This window comes from Eptesicus fuscus, chromosome 24 (genome assembly GCF_027574615.1).
Source record: "Eptesicus fuscus isolate TK198812 chromosome 24, DD_ASM_mEF_20220401, whole genome shotgun sequence".
In the NCBI taxonomy this organism is placed as follows: Eukaryota; Metazoa; Chordata; class Mammalia; order Chiroptera; family Vespertilionidae; genus Eptesicus; species Eptesicus fuscus.
The window spans coordinates 1,337,275-1,351,198 of NC_072496.1; the positions used below are offsets into that span (position 1 = coordinate 1,337,275).

General features: G+C 58.8%; 1 protein-coding gene across 1 annotated transcript in view; it reads right to left on the minus strand.

The window, feature by feature from the left end:
* The window catches only part of NR5A2 (nuclear receptor subfamily 5 group A member 2), a 62,690-nt gene that overhangs the window by 30,025 nt on the left and 18,741 nt on the right, over positions 1–13,924 (minus strand).

The following is a 13,924-nucleotide window of genomic DNA, read 5'->3' on the forward strand; positions in this document are numbered from 1 at the left end:
ACTCTGTGTTTTCAAGCTGGGACGGCGTGGAGTATTTGTTCCCACGGACAGGACCGCCTGCCCACGACATTCGAAACCCGGCGAGCGTTTCCATCCACGCGTGTTCCTTCCGAAATTCACCCTCCCGGCCGCCCCTCTTCCGCAGCCCCGGCTGCTCACAGCCTCCCGGCCTCCCCTCGGGTGAAGAGATGCTGGCAGAACAGCCGGTGACAGGGGACCGGGACCGGAGGGGAGGGGAGGGGAGGGGAGCCAGGACACGGCCCAGGACTCTCACCTCGGCCCTTGACCCTGGGCTGTCAATCAGGAGCAGTTCAAGGTCACGGGGCACCTTTCCTGAGTGGGCGCCTCCTCCCCACACGGGTGACATTGGGAGCGGGCGGCGCCCACCACGCGCATTCTAGGCCGATGCCCCCGCCCATCACCGGCCCGCGCTCCGCGGATCTGCGTGTTGCTGACGCCGAGAGGCGTCTTCTCTTATTTTGTGGTTAAAAAGGCCGTCGCTGATATGAATGGAAACGCCGGGTATGGGGGGGGGGTGATGTAGGTGGGAAAAAGCGAGGCAGGCATTGGATTACAGGGGTGTTAGGATTATGTACTTTCTTGTTTTAAAAAAATATATTTTGTTGATTTCAGAGAGGAGGGGAGAGGAGAGAGAGAGAGAAAACAATGAGAGAGAATCACGGATCGGCTGCCTCCCGCACGCCCCCTACTGGGGATCCAGCCTGCAACCCAGGCACGTGCCCCGACCAGGAATCGAACCCGGGACCTTTCAGTCCGCAGGTCGATGCTCTCTCCACTGAGCCACACCGGCCGGGGCTGTTTTGTTTTGTTAACCTCCACCCTCCCCAACCAGGGCCGGGGAGGAGCCTGCCACCGAGGTCCATGCTTTTGCCCGGAATCGAACCCGGGACCCTTTGGTCCGCGGGCTGACGCTCTCTCCACTGAGCCAGACCGGCGAGGGCTGTATTTTTTTAAAAATGTTTCTAAAGGACACAGGGACCCGGCGTCTAACGTATCGTTTACCTTGTCTGACATTGCGCGCAGGAGACACTCGGAAATGCCGCGAGTAAATCACGGGATGAGATAGTCACGGAGCTGTCTGCCCAGACGGGGAAAGGATAAAATTTCACCGGGGAGAGGTCCTTCCAGTCCGCGTGCGGCCTGGGGCGCGGCCTCTTTTACCAGAATCCGCAGGTGGTGGGTGAACGGGCGTCCTGGATGTTTTAAAAAAGGCGGTCTTTCTACTCAACCTCACATCTTCCTAATTTCCTACCCGGAAAAGTCACCCCCAGACGTGACTGTTCTTTAAAAGTAACGACTGCCTTGACTGCTCATGGGAAAATACACCGAGTGGCCAGATGATGATGCTCTCTGAACGCATCATCATCTGGCCACTCAGTGTATATCCTATATAATAAAAGGCTAATATGCAAATTGTCCCCTCGACCAGGAGTTCAACCAGCAGGCAGGCCGGCCAACCGCCCATGTCCCCTCCCCCTGGCCAGGCTGGCCGGACCCCACCCATGCACGAATTCATGCACCGGGCCTCTAATCCAGGGGTCCTCAACCTTTTTAAACAGGGGGCCAGTTCCCTGTCCCTCAGACCGCTGGGGGGCCGGACTATAGTTTAAAAAAAAACTATGAACAAATTCCTATGCACACTGCACATATCTTATTTTGAAGTAAAAAAAACAAAACGGCAAAAACACCCGCATGTGGCCCACGGGCCGTAGTTTGAGGACGCCTGCTCTAATATGTGTGTGTGTGTGTGTGTGTGTGTGTGTGTGTATATATATATGTATACACACACACACACACTGAATACACACACACACACACACACACACACACTGAATACACACACACACACACACACACACACACACACTGAGAGGCCAGATCATTATGCGTTCAGGGATCGTCATCATCTGGCCACTCCGTGTAGCTCCGAATAATTTGGGGGAGCTGTTATTTCCCCCCCTCCGTTAGATCCCGCTCTCGGCTGATCAAACCCACAGCCCAGCAGAAGCACGAGGCCGCGCCTCTCTGACTCTATGACCACCGGTCTGCAGCCGCTCTCAGACGACCGCCCTCCTCGTTGTTATTAAAAAAAGAAGGAAACCAGCCCCCGGGCCGTCGGGAACCGGGAGCCGTGTGGTGCGCACGCCCCGGAGCCCCTTTTTGCTGCAAAAGCGGGAGAGGCTAGAAGCGTGTCCCGTGTTCTGCGGCACGACAGCGCAGCCAGGGCCCCCCACGGACGGACGCACACGTCGCGTGGCTGTGGAACCGGTGACGACCAACACGCCGTTCCCTTTCAAGGTCAAGCGACGCGTCAGCTGCGCAGGTGTGTCTACATTTTTTTTTGGGGGGGGGGGGGGCTCCCTCCATGGCCCATCCGCGGCGCTGTCGCCTCCCTTTGACGAGGTCATCGGCCCCTCGCCGGGGCCTCCTGCGATGAGCGAGCACGGGCGCTGACTCCAGCCCTGGCGTCGACTCCAGCCCTGGCCGGTGTGGCTCAGTGGGTAGAGCGTCGGCCTGGGGACGGGAGGGTCCGGAGTTCGATTCCGGGTCAGGGCACCTGATGGGGTGTCGGGCTCGATCCCCAGGGTGGGGCGAGCAGGAGGCCGCCGACCCATCCTTCTCCCTCATCATGGATGTCTCTCTCCCTCCCCCTCTCTCCCTCTCTCTTCCTCTCTGAGATCAATACAAATATATTTAAAAACAAAAGGCTGAGTTGATTCAAAATGGCGTGGTTTTCCCTGGTCCCATCCCCCCTCCGTGGACCCAGCAAGCAGCTCTGCGCTGGGTTCTCACGTGGTGTCATTGCCACGTCGCCGCGATACATTCTTTGTAAATTGTAACAATGTGTCCCGTCCGCCACAGGAATTCAGTTACTTTGTATCCCTTCTGCTTAGCAGTGTGCGGCGGGGGGGGGGGGCGGGGGGGGTGATGGGGGCTCCCCGTTCCTGGCCCACCGCATCCCTCCGCCAGGAAAGCGGGTGCGGGGATCTCTCCGAAGCTCTGCCCCGCCTCCCAGAGCTCCCTGGCGGCCCAGGAGAAAAGGGAGCCCGGCTCTCCGTCCTGGCTGTGCCCAGGGCACCACACCCCCCTCACCACACCCCCGTCTGCCTCCGGCCGCCTCAGCGTGCAACCTGCTCACCACCAATAAGCCCCCAGCAGGGCCGGCCATCGCCGCTGCCTCACGGGAGGAAGTGCAGATAAAATTCCTCCTCACACCTCCTGCCCCCGCCCGCCCGCCCGCCCGCCCGGAGGACGGAGGACGGAGGAAGCCTGGGCCTGCCAGCGAAACAAACACGCCAGGAAAAGCATTTCCTCGGCAAAGACACGGCCCATGGAACTGTCCTCGCCGAGGCCCGTTAACCCTCGAGGCCCCGTGCGGGCGGGAGGCTTCCCCTGGGCAGCGGCCTGCCCGCTCGCCGAGGGGCCGGGGGGCGAAGCTTCCCCCCCTTCTATTTCTGGATCCTTCCTTTGTTCCCGCGGGCTAATAATAGCGCCGGGCCTGGGGGGTTATTTATAGCGGGGGCCCCCCCCGCCCCCCCGGACTGGGCGAGCGAACGCGTTAGTCACTTATGGTTCCTGTGTGTGTTTCTCGGTCGCCTCACCTCTTTGGGGATGAGGAGCGTTCCCCTCAGAATGAATTTAGTAACAAATTACCCGTAAATAGCATTTCTTTTAATACACGAAAGGCCTATATTTAGACCCCATCACACATCGGACTCCCATTTCCCGTGAACTAAAAACAGATTTCAATGGGGGGATGGGGGGAGGGGTATATAACTATATGTTGTTGTTTTTTTCTGAATTGTTTTTTATAATTTATTTTTTATTTTTTATTGATTTTTTTTTTTTTTTTTTTTTACAGAGAGGAAGGGAGAGGGATAGAGTGTTAGAAACATCGATGAGAGAGTAACATCGATCAGCTGCCTCCTGCACACCCCCCACTGGGGATGTGCCCGCAACCAAGGTACACGCCCTTGACCAGAATCGAACCCGGGACCCTTCAGCCCGCAGGCCGACGCTCTATCCACTGAGCCACACCGGTCAGGGCTTTTTTTCCTAAAGTTTACATGAAACGCTATGTGACCTGTGGCTGTTTTGATGGAGAGAACCTCACACTCAGGTCATGGTACTCTCAAACCGCGCAGATTTTTGTCTTTCGATCCGGAAGCAAAATCGCCAGGATACTAGCAGCCAATCCACGAGGACCGAATCGACAGACTCTCAGTGAGAAAGACACCAGATGCTCTGTGATCTGGTTAGAAAATGGAACATTGAAAAACGACTCCTCCTCGCCCTGGCCGGTGTGGCTCAGTGGATAGAGCGTCAGCCTGCGGACGGAAGGGTCCCGGGTTCGATTCTGGTAAAGGGCACGTGCCCGGGTTGTGGGCTCGATCCCCAGCTGGGGATGTGCAGGAGGCAGCCGATCCACGATTCTCTCTCATCATGGATGTTTCTGTCTCTCTTTCCCTCTCCCTTCCTCTCTGAAATCAATAAAAAAACAAAAACACAAAAAAATGACTCCTCCCCCCCACTCCTCCTCCTGCCAAATTACGGGCTGGCATACACATGGACCCACCTGGGAATTCCCTTTGAAACCAGTGAGTTTCCTGATATCAGAGGCATCCAAAGTCCCAAAGACCAATTTGGCTACATGCACGCCTGCTATTCCTGGACCTCGGTTTCCCGGCCGTGAGGTGGGCCCCATCCCTCTCTAAGTATTTCCCCGGGAGGACAGGCCTACCCGACCCAAATCAGCTTCTTCCCTGCCGCTACGTCTGACACACACACCTGTGCGCCAGCATCCGACCCCCAGGTGGCCTTCATCACCCGCCCGAGACTGCTGTAACCACCGAGCCAATGTAGACGTATCCATCCCCCCGCCCCCCGGCCGGCGTGGCTCAGCGATGGAGCATCGACCTATGAACCAGGAGGTCAGGGTTCGATTCCAGGTCAGGGCGCAGGCCCGGGTTGTGGGCTCCATCCCCAGTGGGGGGCGTGCAGGAGGCAGCCGATCCATGATTCTCTCTCATCATGGGTGTTTTCTATATCTCTCTCTCCCTCTCCCTTTCCCCTCTGAAATCAATAAAAAACCATATATATATATATATATATATATATCATACACACACACACACACACACACACACTGAGTGGCCAGATTACTATGATCTCTGAACACATAATCATCTGGCCACGCCGTGTACATCCTATAGAATAAAAGGCTAATATGCAAATTGTCCCCTCGACCAGGAGTTCGACCAGCAGGCAGGCCGGCCAACCGCCCATGTCCCCTCCCCCTGGCCAGGCTGGCCGGACCCCACCCATGCACGGATTCAGGCACCGGGCCTCTAATAGATATATATACACTGAGTGGCCAGATGATTATGCGCTCAGAGATCATCACGATCTGGCCGCTCGGTGTATTTACAAAGCATCCATTTGTAGCCCTTTAGAACCAAGTGCTACCGAGGAGCATTGCTGGGCCTGGGGACTGAGGCGCTGAGCGACGACGCCGGGGGCCCTGGCTCCCGGGCCCGACCGGCCGTCAGTCCTGCTCTTCCTCACGGCCGCCACCTCCGCTCGAACGGAGATAATTAGGTTTTATTCACCTAAACGTCTATGGAGGTAAATCGCCATTCATCAGAGCATCCCATCTCGGACGCCCTCTTGTAATCGACGTGTGTTTGCCTCCTCGGCCCTGAAACCCATCAAACTGCGGGGGGGGGGAGGGGGGGGGGAGTCGGGAAAAGTGGGAGCAATGATGGAAGCGTTACTCTCCGGCCCTCGGACCCGGGACGCTGCCACGGCTCCCGGGCCCCGCGCTTGCTCGGAGGCCGTGGGGCAACGTGTTCTGCGTCCCCTCGGTTTTTTGTTTTTTTTTTTTAAATATAGTTTCATTGATTTCAGAGAGGAAGGGAGAGGGAGAGAGAGCTTGAAACATCCATGATGAGAGAGAATCATGGATCGGCTGCCTCCTGCAGGCCCCACACTGGGGATCGCACCCACAACCCAAGCCTGTGCCCTTGACCGGAATCGAACCCGGGACCCTTCCGTCCGCAGGCTGACGCTCTGTCCACTGAGCCACACCGGCCAGGGCTCCCCGCGGTTTTGCTGTCACACCGTCCGAGCCGAACACGCGCTCCTTTGCCTCAGAACCGATCGTGACACACACTACGCCCGGGCGGGCGGCCGACTGCTCTCAGCTGTGGGCGGCCTGTTGGGATGTTGGGGTTCTCCCCGCCCCCCGCCTCCTGCAGGGCCGGGGGATAGGGCTCTGGGCGGTGGAAAAGCCGCAGCTGCAAACGTGGGGGGACGCGCTGGTTTCTGGGTGTTGCTTCCTCTCTGAGCAAATGGGCAAACGACAGACCCACGTCTTTGCACCCCCTCTGGCCCGGCGCGGCCTCAGGGGAGGGGGTCCGATTCGAGGCCCAGGGGAATGGGGCCAGCTTCTGCCGTCAGGGCCCACGGACTCGGGCGACGGGACCTGGCAGGGGGGCTTTGGCCAGGACCAGGCCGAGGCGGAAGCCGCCGTGTCTGGGTCGGTTCTGTGCTGCCGCAGCGCCCGCCCGGAGGCCGGCGCGGGGCAGTGGGCGGCGAGGCCCCCGGGGGGAGGGGGAGGTTTAAGCATCATCACAGATAAAACACTCATTATTAGCAGAATTATCGATCCGGGTCCGCAGGACAGCTCCGTGCTCATCTGTGGTTTTTGTAGATAAATCCCCGGATTTGTCCTCTAATCCGCACGCCGCCCCCAGCTCTGCGCCGCGGGGCGAGAGGCGCGGGGGAGACCGCAGCGCGGATTTCCTGCGTGACCCCCGGAGACGGAGTGGGGGGCGTTCTTAAAGGGGCAACGGGATGGATGACGGAGGGGTCGGGGCGACGGGGAGAGGAAGTGTTTAAGACAGGGGGCGATGTTCTAAACGCGTGTGTTTGAGAGAGAGGAAGGGAGAGGGAGAGAAACATCCATGATGAGAACCATGGATTGGCCTGTGCCCTTGACCGGGAATCGAACCCGGGACCCTTCGGTCCGCAGGCCAAGGCTCTATCCATTGAGCCACACTGGCTAGGGAGGGCTTGAATTTCTCCTGGCATAGGGCTGTTTAGCTGTGTTCTCTTTACACACACACACACACACACACACACACACACACACAATTGATTTCCGAGAGGAAGGGAGAGGGAGAGAGATAGAAACATCCAATGGTGAGAGAGAATCATGGATCGGCTGCCTCCTGCACGCCCCACACTGGGGATTGAGCCCACAACCCTGGGATGTGCCCTTCACCGGGAATCTGCCCTTCGGTCCGCAGGCTGACGCTCTAACCACTGAGCCACACTGGCCAGGGCTGGCTGTGTTGTGTTGCATAAAACCAGGCGTCAGGATGAATCCGTGGTTCCCTCAGGGGCCATCCCAGGACGCGCGCCGGCCACTGGGCCCGTCTGTCCAGGGGGCTCTGTGGGGACTTGCAGGCCTGACTCACGGAGATTCGGGGTCCCCTGCCCAGCACAGGGCTCTCGGGGGCTCACGCCAAAACCCGCGTCCTGCCTGTCCCAGCTTTTTATGTCGCCGCCATTTCTTTTTAAAGAAAATTCCGTTGGGTTTCTATGCACATCTATCCCGAGTGCGTCCACCCTGCCACCTCCGCGGCCACGCCCTGGTCGCAGCCACCGGGATCTCTCTCCTGGCCGGGGTCCCCCCAACCAGGACCGGGATAACGGGGGGGGGGGGGTGTGTACATTCCCAGCATCAGCGAGTCATCGACCAAACTGCAGTGCCCCCCCGCCCAGTGGGGGGCGTGCAGGAGGCAGCCGGTCAACGGTCCTCTCTCATCATGGAGGGTTCTCTCTCTCCCTCTCCCTTCCTCTCTGGAATCAATATAAACATATATATATATATATTTTAAAAAGCAGGCCACTCCCCCACAGGGGGGCTGCTGTCTTCGGGGGACACCTCCTTGTGCCCAGCATCTCCCCTCGTTCGTTTACTTGCCGGGCAGATCCGGAACTTTTTTCTCCCAAAGCGAGAGCAAGCACCGATTAAAACCTCTAATAATGTGTTCACTGGCTAATACACACCACGGGAGGGTGTGTGCATGTGTGTGTGTGAGTGCGCGTGTGTGAGTGTGCGAGTGTGTGTGTGTGCGTGTGTGAGTGTGTGTGCATGTGTGTGCGTGTGTGAGTGCGTGTGTGTGTGTGCGTGTGTGTGTGTGAGTGTATGAGTGTGTGTATGAGTGTGCGAGCATGTGAGTGCGTGTGTGTGTGTGAGCGTGCGTGTGTGTGTGAGTGTGTGTGTGTGTGTATGAGTGTGTGTGTGTGCGCGTGTGTGTGTGTGTGCGTTTCAGAGCCCACATTCCCCCGCGAAAGATGGGTAATTGAAAGAATAAACCGCGAGAGGCGCCTTTTACCAGCCGCGTCTGCTCTGCTCTGCTGTTTGGGGGGGGCGAATCTCAGGCCCTTCAGGTGACCTTGTGACCCCTGATCAGCACGTCGTCAAAGCAACACCCCAGCTGTCATCACCCCCAGGAGGACGTCCGAGGGCTCCTGTCCCCAGCCCCAGGCACGCACCCACCTACTCTGAGTCCTTGTCTTAGGCCCGTGGTCGGCAAACCGCGGCTCGCGAGCCACAGGCGGCTCTTGGGCCCCTTGAGTGCGGCTCTTCCACAAAACACCACGGCCTGGGCGGGTCTATGTTGAAGAAGTGGCGTTAGGAGAAGTTTAAGTTTAAAAAAATGTGGCTCTCCAAAGAAATGTCACTCGTGGTGCTGTTGGTATTTGGCTCTGTGGGCTAATGAGTTTGCCGGCCACGGGCCTAGGAGGGCGAGTGTCCTGCTGATCAGGTGACAAGCAGTTCCCATCCCTCCCAACGTCCGATGAAGCGCAGCGGGAGCACGGGATGCGTGTGGGGTGGAGGAGCGTGTCCGTGGGGGCTGCAGGCAGGAGGCGGTGGTTAAAACGCTAAAACGAAACGGGGCCCGGCCGGCGTGGCTCCGTGGCTGAGCGTCGACCCATGAACCAGGAGGTTGCTGGTGGATCCCCGGCGAGGGCACGGGCCCCGGTTACGGGCTTGATCCCCAGTGCGGGGCGTGCGGGAGGCACCGGTCGGAATTTCTCTCACTTATCATCTCTCCCTCTCCCTTCCTCTCTGCAAATCGATAAAAATAGATTTAAATAAAAGAAATATACTTAGAAAAGAGAAGGAGAGTCTGTGCAGAGGGAGCCGGAGAGGCGGACGTGGCGGGGAACGGAGAAAGCGAGGAAAAGGAGACAGAGGGTCAGAGTGGCTCCCGGCCCGGGCGGCTCAGAGCAGCTGCGGTTCCGAGAACACGGAGGAGGAGCCGAGGGAATTGGGTTGGGAGCACCGGGCGGGGAAGACGGCCCGGCGGCCACAGAGCCCGCGGGGTGCGGGTGCTCGCTCGGATGCGGGTGGCGGCCTCGGCTGAGACGCCCTGTGTGGGCGCCGCCATCCTGCCAATGGAGGTGAGCCCCCCTGAGACCCGAGAGATCGACTTCCCGAGAGGCAGGAGCGCGAGCCAGGCCCGCGCCATCCCTCACTCCCCCCCGGGACAGAAAATCCCGTTTGACAGGTCCCGGGTCGGAGGGCAAAGTCCTTCACAAACGTGTTCAGAGAGGGGGTCACACATGAGTCACGTTTTGGGGTGTTTTTTTTACCCATGACGTGACTTTGTCTGACAGGGGCAGACTTTCCCCATGACCTGGGGGCAAGCTGAGGGCCCTGCTTGTTCTCACACCCAGGCAGCCACTGCTTCGAGTGACAGCCGAGGGACCCATTCCACTGCTGGGCAGCAGGAGACGGGGGCGGGGCCTGGGGAGATGGGGCGGGGCCTAGTCAGTGTTCCTCATTCTGTGCCCCTCCAACTACAGCCCGATTCTTCCTTTAAAAAAAAAAATTTTTATTGACTTTTTACAGGGAGGAAGGGAGAGGGATAGAGAGTCAGAAACATCGATGGGAGAGAAACGTCCATCAGCTGCCTCCTGCACGCCCCCCACTGGGGATGTGCCCGCAACCAAGGTACGTGCCCTTGACCGGAATCGAACCCGGGACCCTTCAGTCCGCAGGCCGACGCTCTATGCACTGAGCCACACCGGTCAGGGCTACAGCCCACTTCACAGACGGAGGCTGAGAGGCCCTGGGGCAGCCCCTCCCTGGGGGGGAGGCGCGGGGCGGCCCCCCTTCACGTGGGGACTGAGCCGTGTCCTCCTCTGATTAAAACAGTCACTCACATTTCCTTGGGCCAATTTAACAAACTGCTCTCACCCTTCCCGGGAGGCTCAGGGGTGGAGCGTCGACCTGTGAACCAGGAGGTCAGGGTTCGATTCCCGGTCGGGGCACAGGCCCGGGTTGTGGGCTCGATCCCCAGTGGGGGGCGTGCAGGAGGCAGCCGATCGGTGATTCTCTCTGATCATTGATGTTTCTATCTCTCTCTCCCTCCCTTCCTCTCTGAAATCAATAAAAATATCTTAAAAAAAAAAAAATAAATAAATCGGGGGGTCCTGTGGGGTCTGGCACGGAGCCATTCCATTGACGTGATTTCTGATGGGGGAAAATGATTCGCTTTTCGAACAGCCTTCCGGGCCGAATCCAGGCCGAGAAACGCGGCCCCACTGTGTAGGGAACTCTGCTCGGGAAGCGTCTATAAAGGACCAGAAAAAAGGAGGTTTCCTTGCCTCCCCCCCCACCACACACACACATACACCCGCCTCCTGACGGAGAGACGGGCTGGGAAACAGGCTGAATTCCTTGGACACCAGCTCCGCGTCTCAGACCCGCTTCCCACCGAAACGCGGGCCGGGTCTCAGACAGGATTAATCTCCTTGTGTTTGTTTTTATTCCTCCACGCACCAGCACCGTCCGTCCGGGGGAAGAAGTTCTCCTCGCTCGGTTCCCAGAATCCTCTGAGGACGCCCGGTCTCATTAGGAGATCAAATGGATGCGGCGGGTTCGTTAGTGAGGGGGCGGGGGGCGGGGGAGGGGGGAGCGTGGAGGCCTGGCCAGGAGGAGGAGACGGAGGCCTCTTTCAGGACCTGTCCTGGGGGGCGGCGGGGGGAGGCGGGGGGGGGGGGGGGGGGGAGCGTGGAGGCCTGGCCAGGAGGAGGAGACGGAGGCCTCTTACAGGACCTGTCGGGGGGGGGGGGGGGGGGGTGGCGGGGGGGGGTGGGGGATGAGGGTCGTCAAATCAATTTAGTGGGTCAGAACCAGACATGTTTTTTTTAAAAAAAATGTGAAATAAATCGGACTCCAGCAGAATATAATAGAAAGTGTCTAAGTGTATAACATGTACCGGGAAACTGGTTCAGAGAGAGAGAGAGAGAGAGAGAGTGAGGGGGGGGGAGAGAGAGAAGAGAGAGAGAGAGAGAGAGAGGGAGAGAGAGGGAGAGAGGGAGAGAGAGGGAAAGAGAGGGAGAGAGAGAGAGGAGAGAGGGAGGGAGAGGGAGAGAGAGAGGGGGAGAGAGGGGGGGAGAGAGAGGGAGAGAGAGGCAGGGAGAGGGAGGGAGAGAGAGAGAGGGAGAGAGAGGGAGAGGGAGGGAGGGAGAGAGAGGGATAGAGAGAGAGGGAGAGAGAGGGAGAGAGAGGCAGGGAGAGGGAGGGAGAGAGAGAGAGAGAGAGAGGAGAGAGAGAGAGAGGGAGAGAGAGAGGGAGAGAGAGAGAGAGAGAGAGAGAGAGAGGAGAGAGAGAGAGAGGAAGAGAGAGAGGAGAGAGAGAGAGAGAGGGAGAGAGGGGGGGAGAGAGGGAGAGAGAGGGAGAGAGAGAGAGAGAGAGAGAGAGAGAGAGAGAGAGAGAGAGAGCTGTACTTGGTTCCCCAAGTTCTGGTGCAAAATCCTATTCCCACCGCAGGTCACAGTAAAACAGGCTGTGAAGACCCGGCCGTGGAGAGGGACCCCAGCGGCGCACGCCCCGCGCTGCGCTCTGACAGCGTCTCTGCATAAACAGAAGGAAAAGGGATCCCTCCCAACGGGAAAGCCCCCCCCTCGCTCTGTATTTAGCTCCGAGTTATTCCGAATTCTCCGCTTCCTCCCCGGAGAAAGACTTCCGCGGAGTCCCTTCTCTCAAGGTGAGCCAAAGGCGGACAAGGTCAAGGTCACCTTTCCTGCCCGGAGGGCACCGCCCCCCACCCCGGAGAGGAGCCCCCAGTGGCTCGGCTTCTCCTCGGCCTTTTATTTATTTATTTCTTATTTATTCTAATGTTATGTTTTTATCGAGGTCAGAGAGGCAGGGAGAGGGAGGGAGAGATAGAAACATCATCCGTGATGAGAGAGAATCATCGACCGGCTGCCTCCTGCACGCCCCCTACTGGGGATCGAGCCTGCAACCCGGGCGTGTGCCCTTGACCGGGAATCGAACCCGGGACCCTTCAGTCCGAAGGCCGGCGCTCTATCCACTGAGCCACACTGGCCAGGGCCGCCCTCGCCTTTGCAAATCCCCATGGCAGACAGATCCATGCATCACACGGGGGCACCGATGACGAATGGCGCTTTAACATGTCCTTCCCCAGAGGCGTTTCTGTTTTAGCCAAAGATTAACCCGAAAGCCCCATAAAAGAGCCGCACGGCATTCAGCGACGGGGAAGCCGAGGGATCGATCTGGAGAGCAGGAGTGTTTTCCCAGCATTCCCCTGGCCCCCACCCGTGGCTCCGGGTACCTGTCCTGTCTCACATCCCCCCCCCTTTTTTTTTAAACAGAAAATCAAGAGGCACCGTTTCTTTCCCTGTGGGCTTGTGAAATACAGTTTCAGCAACTTTATCTTTTTTTTTTTTTTTAAATAGTAATTTATGAAACCGTCTCCTCAGAACAATCGGCGCGAGGAAATGCTTGTCTCCCTCGGCTCTGTGCTCATCGCACGGCCCTCGGCCTGCCTGGCCGCCGGGGGTGCTCGGCGAGCCGCAGTAGCGGGTGTTGGTTACGTAGTTACCCGCCCCGGAGCAGGGCAGCGTTGTGTCTCAGCGGCCAGCCGGGGACAGAGGCCGCGGGCACGGCTTTTCCTGCACGCAAGTGTGTTTTGGTGGCTCGGCTGAGGCGTGGCTCAGGGGCTGAGCGTCGACCTCTGAACCGGGAGGTCAGGGTTTGATTCTGGGTCTACATCCCCGATTCTACAGATGGGAAAAAACCCAGAATCTCCCAGAGAGACCGACGCCCCGCCCAGGCCCACAGGTCTCCGGCCGCGGAGATGCCATTCGAATCCAGGCCGGCGGAGCGCAGAGCTGGGCCTGCCCCTCGGCCCATCCCCTCGCCTTTCCTCGCTTCTGAGCGTGTCATTCCCCCTTTTCACCGTCAACGGCCTCACCTGTCCTCTTGAGGACACAGGCGTGTGCTGTCGGCAACGAAAAGGCCCCGCTGAGCTCCGATGGGCGGACACTCGGGGGGTGGGGGTCCCCACCTCTGGCCTGAGGGTGCTAACCCAGGCCCCCCCTCCAGCCGCCTCAGCCTCCGAATTAGCAAGAGAGGCCGGGAGGGAGGGTCCAGAGACAACTCCTGTTTCTCTTCTTGTTTTGTTTTGTTAATCCTCCCCCGAGGATATGTCCCCGTGATTTTTAGAGGGAGTGGAAGGGAGGGGGAGAGACCGACAGAGAGAGAGAGAGAGAGAGAGAGAGAGAGAGAGAGAGAGAGAAAGACTTCGATGTGAGAGAGACGCATCCATGGGTTGCCTCCCGCACGCACCCAACCAGGGCCGGGCATCGAGCCTGCAACCCAGGTACGTGCCTTTGACCGGAATCGAACCCGGGACCCTTCCGTCCGTGGGCCAACGCTCTACCCACTGAGCCGCGCCGGCCAGGGCCAGACGACGTCCGCTTCCCGCCAGCACGCGGCCCGGGACGCGCTTTTGTGCTTGAAAACCCGAGAAGGAAGCCGCGTGGGGCTGGGGGGCCCACAGAGCCCTCCCGGTGA